Source organism: Schistocerca americana, chromosome 4 (genome assembly GCF_021461395.2).
Source record: "Schistocerca americana isolate TAMUIC-IGC-003095 chromosome 4, iqSchAmer2.1, whole genome shotgun sequence".
Lineage (NCBI taxonomy): Eukaryota > Metazoa > Arthropoda > Insecta > Orthoptera > Acrididae > Schistocerca > Schistocerca americana.
In genome coordinates, this window is record NC_060122.1 from 758,601,636 (window position 1) to 758,619,980 (window position 18,345).

Genomic DNA, 18,345 nt, shown 5'->3' on the forward strand with positions numbered 1-18,345 from the left:
GGGAGAAGGTGGCCAAACGGCGCCCGGTACCCGCGAAGATGTCTCGACAGCAGGGACAGTGGGTGAAGCATGTAACACCTGGGGTGTACCATGCGACGCACCAGACTCCCCACTGCCGCTACACTCCGAGGCAGCAGCCTGAAGACGGCTGACCGCGGCCATCAACACATTCAGCTGTTCGCGAACAGTGGCCAGCTCCTCCTGCGTCCGTACACAGCAGTCACACATCCTATCCATCCTAAGGAATCAATTTACTGAAGAGAGTTAATCAACTTTTAACTAGACTGCTAATTCACTAAAGGCGGTTGACTATTGACTAAACTGTGATTGCTGGCCACTTCTTGTAGAAAACAAAGAAAATAGCACTACCTGTCTCTGGACGGTATTGAAAACAAACACTAGCACTACTGGCACTATGGTTGACTATAGGGACTCTCTCTGACTGTATTCAAAACAAACACGAAATCTATGGAACACTATTAATAGCACTCGACAAATAAAGCTTCCTAAAAGCAAAAACACACGGAAGAAGAACTGACAAGTAAGAAAAATACAGTTAATACTTAAATTAAGGTAGCTCGCTGCACAGCAGACGTGAAGCAGACAGCGATTAGGACGACACTGACACTACTGTCACTATGGCTGACTAAAGGGACTCTCTCTGACTGTATTCAAAACAAACACGAAATCTATGGAACACTATTAGTAGCACTCGACAAATAAAGCTTCCTAAAAGCAAAAACACACGGAAGAAGAACTGACAAGTAAGAAAAATACAGTTAATACTTAAATTAAGGTAGCTCGCTGCACAGCAGACGTGAAGCAGACAGCGATTAGGACGACACTGACACTACTGTCACTATGGCTGACTAAAGGGACTCTCTCTGACTGTATTCAAAACAAACACGAAATCTATGGAACACTATTAGTAGCACTCAACAAATAAAGCTTCCTAAAAGCAAAAGCACACGGAAGAAGAAGTGACAAGTAAGAAAAATACAGTTAATACTTAAATTAGGGTAGCTCGCTGCACAGCAGACGTGAAGCAGACGGCGATTAGGACGACACTGACACTACTGGCACTATGGAAGACTAAAGGGACTCTCTCTGACTGTATTCAAAACAAACACGAAATCTATGGAACACTATCAATAACACTCGACAAATAAAGCTTCCTAAAAGCAAAAACACACGGAAGAAGAAGTGACAAGTAAGAAAAATACAGTTAATACTTAAATTAAGGTAGCTCACTGCACAGCAGACGTGAAGCAGACGGCGGTTAGGACGACACTTGAAGGTCAAGGAATTAATGATTTTATTATTTCGTGTTTCTTTGGTAAATTGAACTTTGGTAAACTGAACTTTGGTAGACTGAACTTTGTGATAGAGGCTTTTAAAATTGTTGCACACTGATTCCACTTCATTAGGTAAACCTTCAAGAAGGAGTAATGAAGATCTACATATCTCTTATGGTACTGAATCTTAGTTACTGACGGTTAAAACTCCTTAAAAACATGTTTCTAAATTACACATAAATTTGTCGACTAATGGTTGCACATTCCAGACCATCTTCTGCATATATATTTCATTCTGTAACATGAAGTAGTTGTGGGCTGTGACCAACTCTAACAAATCAGTTATTTTATTAATTTCAACTAGTGCAAAGTTTTTATACCTAATCAGATCCCCATATCAGATCCACAGCCTCAGTCACTGAAATGTTTGTATACTTATTTGTAACATAAATGGCACTGCTATGCCGTTTTCTGGTATTCATCTCCTGTGTGACGTCATGAGAATTACATATAGTATATCATTTCTCAAATATATAATACTCTTTGAGCAGTCTATTAATTTTTTTTTTTACTTTTTTCGTACACACACCTACTTATGCTGTTTGCATAACGTCTAATTGAGGTGTACTCTTCATGTATTTTTGGTTGAGTACTAAATTTAAGGGCAATTTGATTCGTCGCTACACGTTCGTTACCGCCCTATCAATGAGAATAAAGTCACATTATGTTAAGTTTCTCTGCAAATATCACTAAAATTAGTAGTGGGATAATTATTTAGTTTATAGTGTTGTTTTCATATAAAAGTCTAACACTTTACACCGTGATTTCCCTAATTCGTAGTCAGTACTGCTTTAAACATTGCCTGATATGCTCTTTTTACTATTGCAAAGTCATCTTTTAACTTGTGGCCTACCTACCTGCCGCTTTATAATTCTGGCGATTTAACTTATGAAATTCTGCTCTTCCATTGGTAGCTTCGATACTTCTAAATCAACTTTTGTATTGGTGAACAAGTCTTTAGTTCCACTACCCTGTAATTCGTTTGATTAATTAAACTGAAGACCTTTATTTTAATGTTTGTTAGATTCTCAGCTCTCTCAAAAAATTTAAAATTTACCATATATTATTCTGCTGGCTTCAAGCTGAGTAGCACTGTCATTTTCTTTTAATGTCTCACTCTCATTTGTTCACTAACATAATGGCCACATTCACTTAAAAGAAGCGTCATTTAGTCATATTAGTAGTTTTAGTGTATTACAGGAATTTAGTTGGGTGGTTAGTAGGTGAGGTTTTCGTGTTAATCACTGTTCGCAGTTTATTCCAAGATCTTTCAGTGTAGTGGCTAACTAAGTGGGATGGTTGTAAACAGTGAGGTAAAAGCTATGAGTCATTCGTCCTGGAATTGTTGTCTGTGTCTTAGAGGGGTGTATCTTTAGGAGCCATTGGTACACATGGAGGAAAACTGGTTAAGACTGAGCTGAAGGGATCACTGGGTTTGTTGGAGTGTTGAGTAGAGTGCTAAGGATGCAGTGTCATCAGCAACCTGAAAGAGGTGCTGGTTTTGGCATATCAGCACTGTAGAGGGTATAAAGGAGAGGAGAGATGACAGATGCTTGGGGCACACCTAGATAGAAGATGTGGGAACAGATATTGTTAATACTGACAAAGGATGGCTGGTCAGATACAAAGGAACCAATTAGACCGACATAGTTAACTGGAAGAGCATATGTCAGCAATTTTAAGAGGACACCAGAGTGCCAGATATGGTCATAGGATTTTTCGAGGTAGACAGATACGAAAACTACGGAGTTCCTTTTAAGCTGGTGGAACAGGATACGTGTAAAGTACAGTAGCTGGTCACCAGAGGAAATGTTGGTATGGAGACCACACTGGTTCACAGAAAGGAGTAAGTATTGGCTGAGGTGTTGATGGACGGGTTAGGAGAGGACAGATTCGAAGACCTTGCTATACACTGAGATGAAGCTGATCCATTGACAGTAGGAATTCTTGCTAGGAGGTTTGTTTGGTCTGAAGAACAGTAAGATTTTAAAGGTTTTCACAGCCGTAGCCTGTGGAGAGAATCGTATTGTTAAAAGTTCCAAGATTTATTATGAAGAAAAATGGATATTCTTGTAGGTATCCCTGTCGTGACTGGGTGCAGTGTTGCGTTTTTTGTGTAATACTTGTCTTATGTCATGTGCTGGGAGGATGTGTTCAGCTCTGGCTGTGGTATGTTGTCCATGTAATGGAAACTGGGAGGGAGTCAGTGGTGGAATAGTGGTGTCTTTTCGTTTATAGACTGTAGAGAATCGTCAGGAATAGTGGACATTTCCAGGGGCAGATGTGGAGTCTGACCACAATCTATTGGTTATAAACTGTAGATTAAAACTGAAGAAACTGCAAAAAGGTGGGAATTTATGGAGATTGGATCTCGATAAACTGAAAGAACCAGAGGTTGTAGAGAGTTTCAGAGAGAGCATTAGAGAACGATTGACAAGAACAGGGGAAAGAAATACAGTAGAAGAAGAATGGGTAGCTTTGAGAGATAAAATAGTGAAGGCAGTAGAGGATCAATGGTAAAAAGACGAGGGCCGGTAGAAATCCTTGTGTAACAGAAGATATAGAATTTAACTAAAGAAAGTGGAAAATATAAAAATGGTATAAATGAAGCACGCAAAAAGGAATAAGAACGTCTCAAAAATGAGATCAACAGGAAGTGCAAAATGGCTAAGCAGGGATAGCTAGAGAACAAATGTAAGGATGTTGAGGCATATTTCAGTAGGGGTCAGATAGATACTGCCTACAGGAAAATTAAAGAGACCTTTGGAGAAAACAGAACCACTTGTATGAATATCAAGAGCTCAGATGGAAAACCAGTTCCAAGCAAAGAAGGGAAAGCAGAAAGATGGAACGAGTATATAGAGGGTCTATACAAGGACGATTATGGAAATGGAAGAGGACGAATATGAAGATAAAATAGGAGATATGATACTGCGTGAAGAATTTCACAGAGCACTGAAAGACCTAAGTCGAAATAAGGCCCCGGGAGTAGATAACGTTCCACTAGAACTACTGATATTCTTGGGAGAGCCAGCCCTCACAAAACTCTACCATCTGATGAGCAACATGTATGAGACAGGCACAATACACTCAGACTTCAAGAAGAATATAATAGTTCCAATCCCAAAGCAAGCAGGTGTTGACAGGTGTGCAAATTACCGAACTATCAGTTTAATAAGTCACGGCTGCAAAATACTGACACGAATTCTTTACAGACGAATGGAAAAACTGGTAGAAGCCGACCTCGGGTAAGATCACTTTGGATTCCGTAGAAATGTAGGAAAACGTGAGGCAATACTGCCCCTACGACTTATCTTAGAAGATAGATTAAGGAAAGGCAAACCTACGTTTCTAGAAATTGTAGAGAAATCTCTTGATAAAGTTGACTGGAATATTCTCGTTAAAATTCTGAAGGTGGCAGGGATCAAATACAGGGAGCGAAAGGCTAATTACAATTTGTACGGAAACCAGGTGGCAGTTATAAGAGTCGAGGGGCATGAAAGGGAGGCAGTGGTTTGCGAAGGGAGTGAGACAGGATTGTAGCTTATCCCCGATGTTATTCAATCTATACATTTAGCAAGCAATAAAGGAAAGAAAAGAAAAATTTGTAGTAGGAATTAAAAACCGTGGAGAAGAAATAAAAACTTTGATCTCGGCACAAAGTAACAATGCGGACGCGATCGAGCCGTGGTATTGACCGTCTAGGCATGGTTGAACTACAGACAACACGAGCCGTCTACCTCTTTCCTAGTGGACTGACTGGAACTGATCGGCTGCGAATCCCCTCCGTGTAATAGCCGCTGCTCATGCATGGTTGTGTACATCTTTGGGCCGGATTAGTGAAATCTCTGAACAGTCAAAGGGATTGTGTCTGTGATTCAATATCCACAGTCAACACGGTACGGTTTCTGGAATTATTCAACAAAATCCATGGAAATCCGTCCGATAAATTGCAGCAGAGACTGGTTTGAATCGTTCCAGCACGCAGAAAATACTGAGACAGAGCCTACACATGTTTCCATTCAAAATCCAAAGCCACCAGGCCGTCATACCTGTATGAGCTGCGACACAGCGGGCTGACTTTGTGATACAGGTTCTCCCAGTGATGGATGCTGAACAATTTGGTGTTAGTTGCATCTGGTTCACACATGAAGCATACTTACCCCTGAATAGGATAGCGGTTTTGGGGTTCCGACAAACCCCATTTGTGTGAGGCGAAACCACTGTATTCTCCCAAAGTTGGGCTGCGGTATGCCGCAGAGGCATTATTGGCCCGTTTTTCATGCGGGAAACGGTCACTATTGAACTTTACGTTGCAATTTTGGAACAATTTGTCGTCACACAGCTAGCGTTCGAGGATCGACCAGGCAGCGAGCAGTTCATGCAAGATGGGACCAGACCACATCGCACCTAAGTAAAAGGTGTTTCCCTTTCTCCACAAATTCTTCGCGAACAGAGTTACTGCGTTGGCTTAAACAAATTTACTGAATGCTTGTAGTGTACATTGAAAGACTCTATCTACCAGAACCATCCCCCCATGCTGGACGAGGTTCAATTGGTGTTCTATGTGGCATTTGAATCCATTTTAGTTGAGACACTACACGATCTGATGGTAAATTTCATTGTTCGTTTCCGTCACCTCCGTATTGCGAGTGTTGGACATTTCGAAATGATTGTGATGTGACTGGATTGGACTGATTTGGGGGATGAGACCAAACAGCGAGGTCATGGGTCTCATCGAATGAGGGAAGCATGGGGAAGGAAGTCGGCCGTGCCCTGTCAAAGGAACCATCCCGGCATTTGCCTGAAGCGATTTAGGGAAATCACGGAAAACCTAAATCAGGATGGCCGGAGGCGGGATTGAACCGTCGTCCTCCCGAGTGCGGGTCCAGTGTGCTAACCACTGCGCCACCTCGCTCGTTGATGTGATTGCAAAGACAGCTTGAAGCGGACCTGTTTAATTATGCACCCTGATACTTAAAAAGCTACACAACGTGCATCATTATCTGATACATCTTTCGAACTATTTCGAAACTATTCTTACAGTTTTCACGACAAATATATCTTTTGTTGCACTCGTCTATTGATCCTCGCTTTCGAGATATTTATATTTTGAAATCACAGTGTCTTTCGATGGACATTCTGTACACAGAAGCGAGTTATTTCAAATAAGTAGTCACAAAGTTTCAATTATCGCCTCGAAAAAAGTGAGCTATGTAATTAACCTTTTGTTTGTTTGCAGATACATGTCTGCAGTCCTGGTACACAATGAAATCCCTGCTCTGCAGTAACTAGGCATTTTGTCAGAGTAGCCTAAGGAAAATGGTACTGATCACAGATCTTGTAATCGGTAATTCGTTTTCTACACGTTATAACAATCCATGCTGATTTAGTGGAAGCGAAGGCCAACAACGCACCATTATATGCGGCAGTGGTTATGTGGCACAGCCGCTTCCATAAAGTGGGCAAACAAGTTCTGAAAGACGAAGAACCAAGTGGCAAACCATATCTCTTTGAAGGGTCGGGAATCCCAATAGACGTCGAAGGCCTCGTGATGAAGACCGGTGTGTCACTGTCATTCACAGGCATGGATCAGTCTGCAGCATCTCTGACGACACTCCCAACATGAGAAACGTCCCACACGCTGTGCCGCGACTGTTCACACCCGTTCAGAAAGATCACCGACCCATGGCATCAGAGAAAGTCTTGCAGCCATATCACGCCAGTTCCGATGACTTCTTTAGCTACCTAATCATCACTGATGATTGCTGTGAGAATCGCTACCGCCCCTGGACAAAGGAGAAAAGAAAGCAGTGGAAAAATCTGGATTTACCAATGCTGAAAACAGAGGAGATTCTACCATCGTCGGCCAAGGCTATGTTGAGTGTTTTCTTGAAATGCCAAAGTGTGTTGCCAACGGATTACGGTCATGAGAGGCACGCTTTCACAGGGACACGACAGCATTACAGCCCATTCCGCACAAGACACAAACACACATGTTAAGTCTTTGAGCTGTCAAATTTTGCCTCAACCCCCGTATTCTACTGATATGGCACTTGGTGACTTGTTTTCTCAGGTGAAGCATCGCTTGGCAGGCGTTTCCGGAATGACGACGAAGTTATTTTCTATGTGGGACGACTCCTGTACAGCCAAAAATGAATTTATCTACGACTAAGGTGTCCTCCAAATCATTCATCGTTGGAAAAAGTATATGTCGCGTTGGACAATGAACATGCAGACAAGATTCATGGTCGCAGGTCTGTTTTATTGTTTTTTGTTTGTTTTTGTTTTTCGGGGTGACAGTACTATGTGAGTAACGCACCTATCATACAAAACCTATAAAATAATTCCGCATAATCTACAGATGCTGATAACACATGAAAAATGTAATTGACTGACAAGGGGACCGCGTGAAACTTCGTTCACCGAATTGGTCATATTGATGGGGTGTGTAGGGAGCGACTAGAACTTCAACGTATGTAAAATTGGAAACGCAACTCACGCTTTCGAGAAAAGCGAGTCCATTAATTTTAGGCGTCTATTTATGAGGAGTATTCGTTTACTAAGGTCCGATCGGTCGCAAAATGGAAACCACAGTGAAAATCTGGTGAAGTTTTGCACAGATGTGTTGGGCAATGTCTCTCGAAGGCCAGCCGATCGTGGCACATTCCTCTTTTCAGTTCTGAGCGCACAATGAGAACTTAAAGGTACTTAGAAAATAGTGTGTCCCGCCGAGTATGAGTGCCTACTGTGAGATTTCGCCTAGTTTATTACCGAGCGAGGTGGCGCAGTGGTTAGACACTGGACTCGCATTCGGGAGGACGACGGTTCAATCCCGAGTCCGGCCATCCTGATTTAGGTTTTCCGTGATTTCCCTAAATCACTCCAGGCAAATGCCGGGATGGTTCCTCTGAAAGGGCACGGCCGACCTCCTTCCCCATTCTTGCCTAATCCGATGAGACCGATGACCACGCTGTCTGGTCTCCTTCCCCAAACAACCAACCAACTGCCTAGTTTATTGCATCCTACAGAGCGTAATTGCCATGCGTTTCCTTCTTCATGGAGATTCTCGGCCGCCCACTAAAGGAGCAATGAAGACGCTCCTGCATCGATTCCGATGGAAAGTGTTTGGTCAGTCACCATACAGCCCAGACTCTGAGTTTCGTCTCTGTTCACATGATCCGCTCGATATGAACACAACATTTTGCCACAGACCAGCGTAGAGAATTGGTAGAAAGATCAGGCGGCTCTCTTCTGTGACGATGGTACTGGAAAGTTGGTACAACTCTACGACAAATATCTAAGTCGGAGTAGCGACTATGTAGAAAAGTAGCTGGAACTTGTAGCTAAATGTTGCAAATAAAACATTTTTGATTTTCAATGTGGCTCACATTCCGGGAACCGATCGGACCGTAATAAACGAATAGCACTCATACTCTGTATGGCCACTTGTACTTAAAAACTCCGCTTAGTTTCAATGCGCGAGGTCTTTGGATTCAGTCTCACTGCCGATACTTCTTTACAGGTAGGAACTACACAAACCGACTACATCATAAAAAATCTGTTGCTAGATTTAAGTGACAATGAAACAAAGAAAATAAAACTATCTGAAGCAAGATTTGATTCAAAGAGCTCGTGCTTATCAAACTAAGTGCTTACTGAGTCGGCTGCAGACTTCTTGATTCATGGCGCCCATACAAAGTGTATAAGCACGCCTAAGGTTTTTCAACTCGATTTTCTCGAAAACGGTTGAGAGTTGTGGCTTCATGTTCAAAGTGTCGGAATTCATAGTCGGGATCCACACACCATGTGAATATGAATCAAATTGGTGAGAGGGAGATCGTACAGTATCCTTGTCAACGCTCTTAGGACTGTCATGGTCTCGTTCTATTGTGTTTCAGTTTACGTTATTCCTTACCTCAGGGTCTACTGAAGTTTTTGTAGTGCACCTGGAGTGAAGAAAGTCCACAACTAAACATTACGGAATGTATTGCCTGACCAATTATTAATTGGTAACGTACCTAAATCAGTGTGTTATGAGCCCCCAATAGATTAGTTATAGTAAGGGTGCAACAGTGGGCCGGCGGCCCCCAAAGAGCACATCGTCATAAGTCGGCACCATTTGGATAATAATGATAATGTCGTGTGACGAGGACTTCCCATCGGGTAGACCGTTCGCCTGGTGCAAGTCTTTCGATTTGACGCCACGTCGGCGACTTGCACGTCGATGGGGATGAAATGATGATGATGAGGACAACACAACACCCAGTCCCCGAGAGGAGAAAATCTCCGACCCAGCCGGGTATCGAACCCAGGCCCTTAGGATTGACATTCTGTCGCGCTGACCACTCAGCTACCTGGGGCGGACGCACCATTTGGAATACTTCGTGTTGACTGTTCTCTGCTTCAGATTGCTGCCAACTTCAGAGTCCCCAACGCTGTGACACTGTAATTACCTGATGAAGTGTTGTTGTGTTGTCTGTGTGAGAAGATTATTATCTGATTAATAACTTTAATTGTACTTATAACTAAATTCATTATATAATATGAGGCACGATCAGAAACGTTCACTAGATGTTTTTGATGTCATTTTTCTTCTTGTTGTTTTACAACAGCCATGATATAGTATCATATTGCTTGCTACATTTACAAAGTCTGTTCAAAAAATTTCAGAACATTCGTAAATTCGTGCCAATGATGTCTTGGAGCGAAATGCGGTTGGCACCCCTACACGCGCCTGTGTTTAATGTCGAACTGCCGGAAGTTTCATTCTTGTATGTCTGTGTTCAGTGCTGTATTGCGTAGAATGTTGTGTCGCACAGTTTTCGAATTTGGCGGAGTTAGAGCAGCAATAAGTCTGCATTAATTTTTTCATGAAACTCAAGAAACGCTTTGCCGAGACGTACCAAATGATTCACAAAGCCTACAGTGATGAGCGCTTAAGAAGTTCTCAGTGGTACGAATGGTTCATGCAGTTTAAAAATAGCCAGAAGGAAGTTAAAGATGACCTTCGTTCAGGACGTCCTTCGACGTCTACCGACGACACTCATGTCAGGAACATCAACGAAATTGTACGTTCCAATTGAAGACTAAGTGTCCGAGAGATTGCAGCAGACTGTAACATTTCAGTTGGATTAGATTAGATTAGATTGGTTTTTCGTTCCGTAGATCCGTGCTGAGGAGATCCTCGTGGATGTGGAACATGTGAGTTTTTTTAAAGCTGAAATAACAATACTAATAGTATGAGTACATACAAGACATCATTTGTTTCTATTAAAATATTCGTCAATGGAGTAGAAGGAGTTGGCCACTAGTAAGTCTTTGAGGCTCCTTTTAAACTGATCTTTATTTGTAACTAAATTTTTTATGTTTGCTGGCAAATTATTGAAGATGAGTGTTCCTGAGTAGTGGACCCCTTTTTGAACTAAAGTAAGTGCTTTTAAGTCCTTGTGCAGATCATTTTTGTTCCTGGTATTTTATGTATGAACTGGAAAAAGAGATATATTATTTAGGACAAATTTCATTAAGTAGTAAATATACTGAGAGGCAGTAGTTAGTATACCCAGTTCTTTGAAGAGGCTTTTACAGGACGTCCGTGAATTTACTCCACAAATAATACGTATTAAACGTTTTTGGGCTCTGAAAACTTTTGTTTGACTTGAAGAGTTGGCCCAAAATAGTATACCATATGACATTATGGAATGAAAGTAGGCAAATTATGCAAGCTTTTTCATTTTTATGTCGCCTGTGTCTGCTAACACTCGAATTGCAAATACAGATTTGTTAAGACGTTTCTGCAGTTCTGTGGTGTGCTCCTACCAACTGAATTTATTATCAAGTTGTAATTCCAGGAATTTAAGACTGTCAACCTCTTCTATCTGCTCTTCTTCATACTTTATGCATATGCTGGGTGGAAACCTCTAACAGGTTCTGAATTGCATATAGTGAGTCTTTTCGAAGTTTAATGTCAGTGAGTTGGCTTTAAACAACTTATTAATATCCATGAAAATATCATTAGCAGATCTTCCTAGAACTACACTCGACATACTATTTATTGCAATACTTGTGTCATCTGCAAACAAAACGAATTCTGCTTCTGGCAGTGTAACTGATGAGAGAGCATCAATGTACACAAGAAAAAGCAATAGCCCTAAGAGGAATCCTTGTGGGATACCACATGTAATTTCTTCCCATTCTGATGATGACTGATGACTTAATTCACTAGTCCCTTGCACTGACACCCTTTGTTTCCTGTTAGCGAGGTATGACTTGAACCATTTTGCAGCACTACCCACGACACCATAGAATTCTAATTTATTTATAAGGATGTTGTGGTTCACACAATCAAATGCCTTTGACAAATACATTCTGCTTGTAATTTGTTATTTAATGAATTAAGTACATTTTCACTGCAGGTGTAAATAGCCTTCTCGATATCAGAACCCTTCAGAAATCCGAACTGTGTTCTTGATAATATGTTATTTGTGGTCAGATGGTTGAGAAGCTGCCTGTACATTACTTTCCTAAAATTTTTGGGAATGCTGGCAAAAGTGAAATCGGTCTGTAGTTTGATGGTATCTCTTTATCCCCTTTCTTGAATAGAGGCTTCATATCTGCACATTTTAGCCAGTCAGGAAAAATCCCAGTTATAATTGACTGGTTACACAAGTAACTTAGAATTGAACTAAACTCACAAGAACATGCCTTAATTAACTTTTTTGATATTTCATTGTAACCACTAGAATGCTTAGTTTTTAAATATTTTATTATGGAATTAATTTCTTTTGGTGAAGTGAGTGACATATACATGTACCTGCAGCTATTTGTAAAGGCTAGTTTCAGATATTCAAGGGCATTATTTACTGATCCTGATAATCTCGTTCTATCAGTAATGGATATAAAGTACTTGTTAAATAGATTTGCCACACTATGCCCATCGGTTACTAATGTGTCATCTACCCTTAATTCTATTTGCTCCTGTTCTTTTCTGGTTCTACCAGTCTCCTCTTTCACTATATCCCATATTGTTTTTATTTTGTTCCCTGACATTGCTATCTTCTTCTCGTAGTGCATTTGTTTAGATGTCTGAATTACTTTTTTTAATATTTTACAGTATTCCTTGTATTTAGCTAAATCATCAGCGTTGGAGCTATTCTTGGTCGACAGATACATTTTCCTTTTTGTCTTACAGGAAATCTTTATTCCTTGTGTAATCCAAGGTTTTATTATAGACTTCTGTTTAATTTGAGTAACTTTTAGGGGAAAACAGTTTTCAAACATGGTACTGACATTGTTCATGAATATGTTATATTTTTCTTTCATGTCATGAGCACTATAAACATCTTTCCAGTTCATATCATTGAGCAGTTTTCTAAAACACTCAATTTTTGGTTGATTGACTACTCTCCTTTACTAAGATTTAGCAGTCTTGATAATCTGCTTAGAATTTACATCCAAAACAAGGAGCTGCATGTCATGATCTGATAGTCCATTTATTACAGGTTTTATGATATGATTTCGTTCCTTTGATTTGTCTGCAAATATGTTATCAATGGCTGTCCTTGAGGATTTGGTGATCCTAGTTGGAAAGTTTACAGTGTGAATTAGATTGAAAGACAACATTACTAACTGCAGTAAATGTTTACTGGAAGAATGCATTAGAAAATTTGTATTAAAGTCACCAGCAATCAAAATTTCTTTGTTTCTTCCTGTTAGATAACCCAAAAGAGCTTCTAGATGATTTACGAATACATTATAATTTCCTGTAGGTGCTCGGTAAATAGTTACTATTATATAGGATCTGTTATGGAACTCTACTTCTGTTGTACGTACTTCTAGATGCTGCTCTAAACAGAATTTATTAATGTCAACGTTCTTGAATTTATAGCAGTTTTTAATAAATGAGGCAACTCCTCCTCCATCCATATCTACTCTGCAGATGTAGGAAGCTAGCTTAAATCCTGAAATGTCTAACATATCTATATCAGTGGTCACTTGATGTTCAGAGAGGCAGATTATGTCAATGTTAGATGAATTCATTTCATCGATACAAATGAGTAGTTCATCAACTTTATTTCTGAATCCCGGAATGTTCTGGTGTAATAAAGATAACTGATAGTGCATACTATAACTGCTTTGGCGAAGATGAACTGGCAGTTTCTGATTACTTTCTGTAAAACATTGATTAAATGGAGGCTGTATGCTAAAATCTGACTCCTGTTCATCTGTCTTTTCAAACTGAGTGTGCCTGCCAATCTCTCTTAAAACTCGTTTTCTTTCCCCCTTCCCTATCCTAAAAAAGGCATCCCTCTGACACCTGTGACCACTGGTATTTTACCACTTGTGACAGTGTCCCCCCTTAAGTTTTCTACAATCAACCCAGACAGTTTTCCCTTCCCTTTCCTATCGAGGTGAATGCCTAGTGTAGTTCCACCTATCGATAGCATCCACAGGAATCAAACCAATATGGGACCCTATATCCGTCCCAAGCAGCCACTCCAACTCCTAGTTCACCCTCCCGACGGAAGAGTTCAAATGAGGCCGATCATGGCGTCTCAACACAGACACATATCCCACACTCGTATGCTTCGTTGCTGATGCTATCTTCACCAGGTCAGTCTCTATGGAATATTCAGAGTCTCTGTCAACGCTATTTCCCGGACCACCCACTATAACCACGGCATCTTCCTTTGTGAAATCCTTGCATAAAGAACCAACATCCTCTGTTACCTGACCCGGATCTGCACTAGGCTTGAAAAAGTTTGGGACCCGGTACTCCGGACCTAGATTTTCCTGCAGTAGTTGGCCAACACCTCTACCATGGGAACTACCTAACAACAGAACTTTCTTTCTCTTTACAAATTTCCCTATCATGTCATTAAATCCCGACACAGCATCTTGGAATGCATCGCGTTGCCGCCAAGTCCCTCTCACGGCTCATACATCAAGACCAGAAAGAGCTTCAAGAGCTTTTGGAAGATGCACTTTAGGGTCAGGAAACACTCTCCAAGACCAAAAAAGGCTCGTCAGATCAGGTCAAATGTCAAAACGATGCTATAGGTTTTTTTTATTTATTTTTTATTTTTTTTAGGACTAGTTAATGAGTAATTCGTGCCACAGGAACAAACTGTGAATCGATGGTACTATCGGGACGTGTTGCGATGCCTGCGATAAAATGTGAGAAGGAGATGGCCTGAAATGTGAGGAGGCAATTCACGGCTCTTGCATGACGATAACGCCCCCGCTTATTCATCCCCATTGATGCGTGACTATTGCACAAAAAAGTAAATCACTGGGCTGCCTCGTCCTCCATACTCTCCAGATATGGCCCCTGAGGACTTCCTTTTATTTCCAGAGTTGAAGACCCCGTTGAAAGGACGAAGATTTGCAACGATAGACGAGATAGGAGAAAATTCGCAGACGGCGCTTCGCGCGATCCAGCAAGAGGCGTACCAAGACTGCTTCCGGGAGCGGAAACGGTGTAGGGAGCTGTGTATCAATTGTGGAGAGTATTTCGAAGGAGGCCATGCGCAATAAGTATAAAGTAATTACCGCATTCGAAGATGACTTTCTCTGTAATGTACATTCACGAATGTATGTTACATGCCAAAATTTGTACCATAGCAGTTGAGCGGCACGAGACGTGCGCACCTGTTGTGCCGAAGCCAAGGTAGCCCCTGAGGGCCGGCAACCCATATTACACCACAGAGGACGGGGTTGTCTATGTCCAAGGCATACCAAAAGCACCATGGTATACACCGGCTATTTACATACAAGATAATGGAAACAGACACTCCGAGCACTACTTCCTGCAGGGGGAGCTCGTGCCGCGGCTTGCAGGAAGTATCACTACGACAAAACCTGATTGGCTGGAGACAGCTATTTACGGGCTAGAAGCAGCCCCGAAGTTCTGTTCACTCCGGATGCCGACCTCGTGGACTTAGACAGCTGAATATTACGTCTTCGTCTCTGAATTGGACTTTTACTAGTGTGTGTGTGTTACCATGAACGTTTGTGGAAAATTAGAAGTGAACTTTTTGTTTGCCTTAATTAGGAGACTTTTTATGGCATCGTTATTGTTACCTTTCTTTTGTTGTTCGGTCATCAACCTTGTAAACGTACATAAATAAAAGATGTGTTTGTGAAAAATTGCGAATTGTCACTCACTGCAACACCCATGAGTTGTCGGAACTGGAAGACAAACAGTAAAACATTCCCCCGCTGATATCCTTTTAACTCTGCAGCGCCTGCACTGCTTACTCCCCTGCCCCATAGATAAGCGATTACTTAATTCACACTGGAATTCACCAACGTCAATTGAAATTAAGTACGTCTTAAAATATTGTTTCCTATCTAAGTATTTTGTTTGTTAGCAGGAAAACTACACTCTTAAGAAGCTCTTGACGGTAATCGACTTGTTTAGATTCGGCTGTTAGTTGCTAGTGCATGTCGATGTAAATTATGACACGGAACCACGGACAACACGAATACTTTATTCGGATCGCATGCGGCCCGCGAGCCACAGTTTGACGACCACTGAGTTAGAGGCCAGGAGCAACGCTGCGTCAGCGCCAGTTGTTACTTATCACTTGCCTGTTAGCGCTCCGCTAACCTGGCGGGTATATTCCGACCTGGCACCCGTTCGTACGTATAGACATACCTGCTGCCGCCTTGCGTCACGTCGAGTCTGACTCCGGCTGCCTAAGGTGGTACCATGGTACTGCAGCTGGGTTACGCAAAGTGATGCACAGACAATATATCAGGCTACCGTTGATGATTTCTAGCCATTTGCCTAACCTAAGACGACGGATATTCCAGATTTAGCCGGCCGCTGTGGCAGAGTGGTTCTAGGCGCTTCAACCCAGAACCGCGCTGCTGCTACGGTCGCAGGTTCGAATCCTGCCTCGGGCATGAATGTGTGTGATGTCCATAGGTTAGTTAGGTTTAAGTAGTTCTGAGTCTACGGGATTAATGACCTCAGATGTTAAGTCCTATAGTGCTTAGACCCATTAGAACCATTTTTGAACCACTCCCGAGTTATAAAAAAAAAGGCTGTTAAATTTTATCATGCCGTGGACAGTTGCACGTTTAATATCTATGTGGTTATAACACAGTGTATGACTCGGAGTTCATGAGAGCAGTAATGAAAAGATTAATGACGTATGCTGTGTCGGAAAAACGCCGTGTACGACCAGAAGACAGGAGTGCACAGAGCCGAATAGCAGCTCTCGGCTTCGAGAGAAAGTTGTGTGCGTTTAACGCTTTGTCACTCTCACGGTATTATGTTGACAAATTGTTTTCAGCCTTGTGACATAGCAAACGGAACTCGTTTAAAAATGATTCGAGAAAATGACGATTTAATCAGTCCCGATTGTGTGCTTCCGCTGTCGTTTTAATTATTTTCTTACATAAAACATTGCTGAAAAGGGTATATTCGACCTAAAATTAATGTGTAAAAGAAATATTAACAGCACAAAAACGTTATAGTATCTGCGAACAGTGTTGGTTATGGAATGATCTTTCCGGAGGCGGCGATGTTGCGATATTTCGTTCGGAGCCTCCCAGTGGCTCCGACTGAAGTGTGAACGAGGGTAATTTCAAACAGCTGTGTGGCTTCCTCGAATCCCAAAAATAAGATCAGGTTCTATTTCACTTTAACTACTTATCGATACGTTAACGATATTGATAACCTATTTCCACTTTGATAAGTATTAACAGCAACAGCGTCTTATAGTAACCGCATTAATTATCGAGATGCAGGTATCTAATTCCGGGTATCAGGTTCCAGAATAGCAATTCTAAATGTGCTCTGCTGATCTTCATGGTGTCTCCATATGTCAGTAAAATGAAGGCCACTTCATCATTATTAAAAATCACTCTAGAACACACCATGTTAACCATATATATTACATTTAGCATCAATTAAATGATCTTCAGCATATGCTATTTTGTCGAAAATTGACACCGTGAGCCCGTGGCTGGGAACAAATTACAGGCTGATTCTTGCAGAGAAGGTAGCAGCAACGAGCCATGTTTTATGATGCTATTTATTTACTTAAATAGCACCGTAACCGGATCTTACCCGCAGGTTCATCACCAGACGGCATGTTCAAGTTCAGATACATTTCTATCAGTTTACGTCGAAGCAACTAAAACATTTCCACTTTAACAATCTGTTTACATAGTTTGAAATTGTCATGAGGCACAATTACAGATAAACAAACAGTTGTCCCACATCATGTTTTGGTTGAAGGGCACCACCACCCTAAGGAATTTTCACCATATGGGGGGAAAAAGTGAGAACTAATGTAAACAACAATAAAAATGTATCTTAACGTGAACAAGCCGTCTGATGATTAACCTCACGGTTCGAAACCTGTAACGGCTCTATTTACGTAAATAAATAGCATCATAAAACACGGCTGGTTGCTGTTATTCAAAATATTAATTGTCATGAAATATTTTGTGTAATGTAATATCTTATCTTGTGTAGACACCTTTTATTAACCCGACACGTTCCACATCATTACGAAGTGTCGTATTCATGATCTACGGAACAAGTACTATTCTAATCTAATCTGTAAGAATGAGCATGTATCTTCGTCATACGTCCCAAAACGCTCGATTTACACATTCCACTGAACTCAGAGTCAAATCTCCAGAAGGACAATACATAATCGAAAATCTCTTGTCTTGACGAACCATTTTATCGTTGAGAGAAGCTTAAAATTCCGAGTATTGTGTATTCAGCCCAACACAAGAACACCAATAAAACCTAATTTTAAATACATGTATACTACCTGGTTTTTTACCATACCTACGACATTATTATATCAATGACTTATTTATACACCCAGAGAATATTCGAACTGTTCCAAATGGATCCAACGCATCTTCAACATCTTTGCTCAAAACCGAGGCAAGTATACCATAGTACACGAATATCAAAACAGTTCAAGTGGAAATGTGCGCACAACCAGAAGATGAGCGA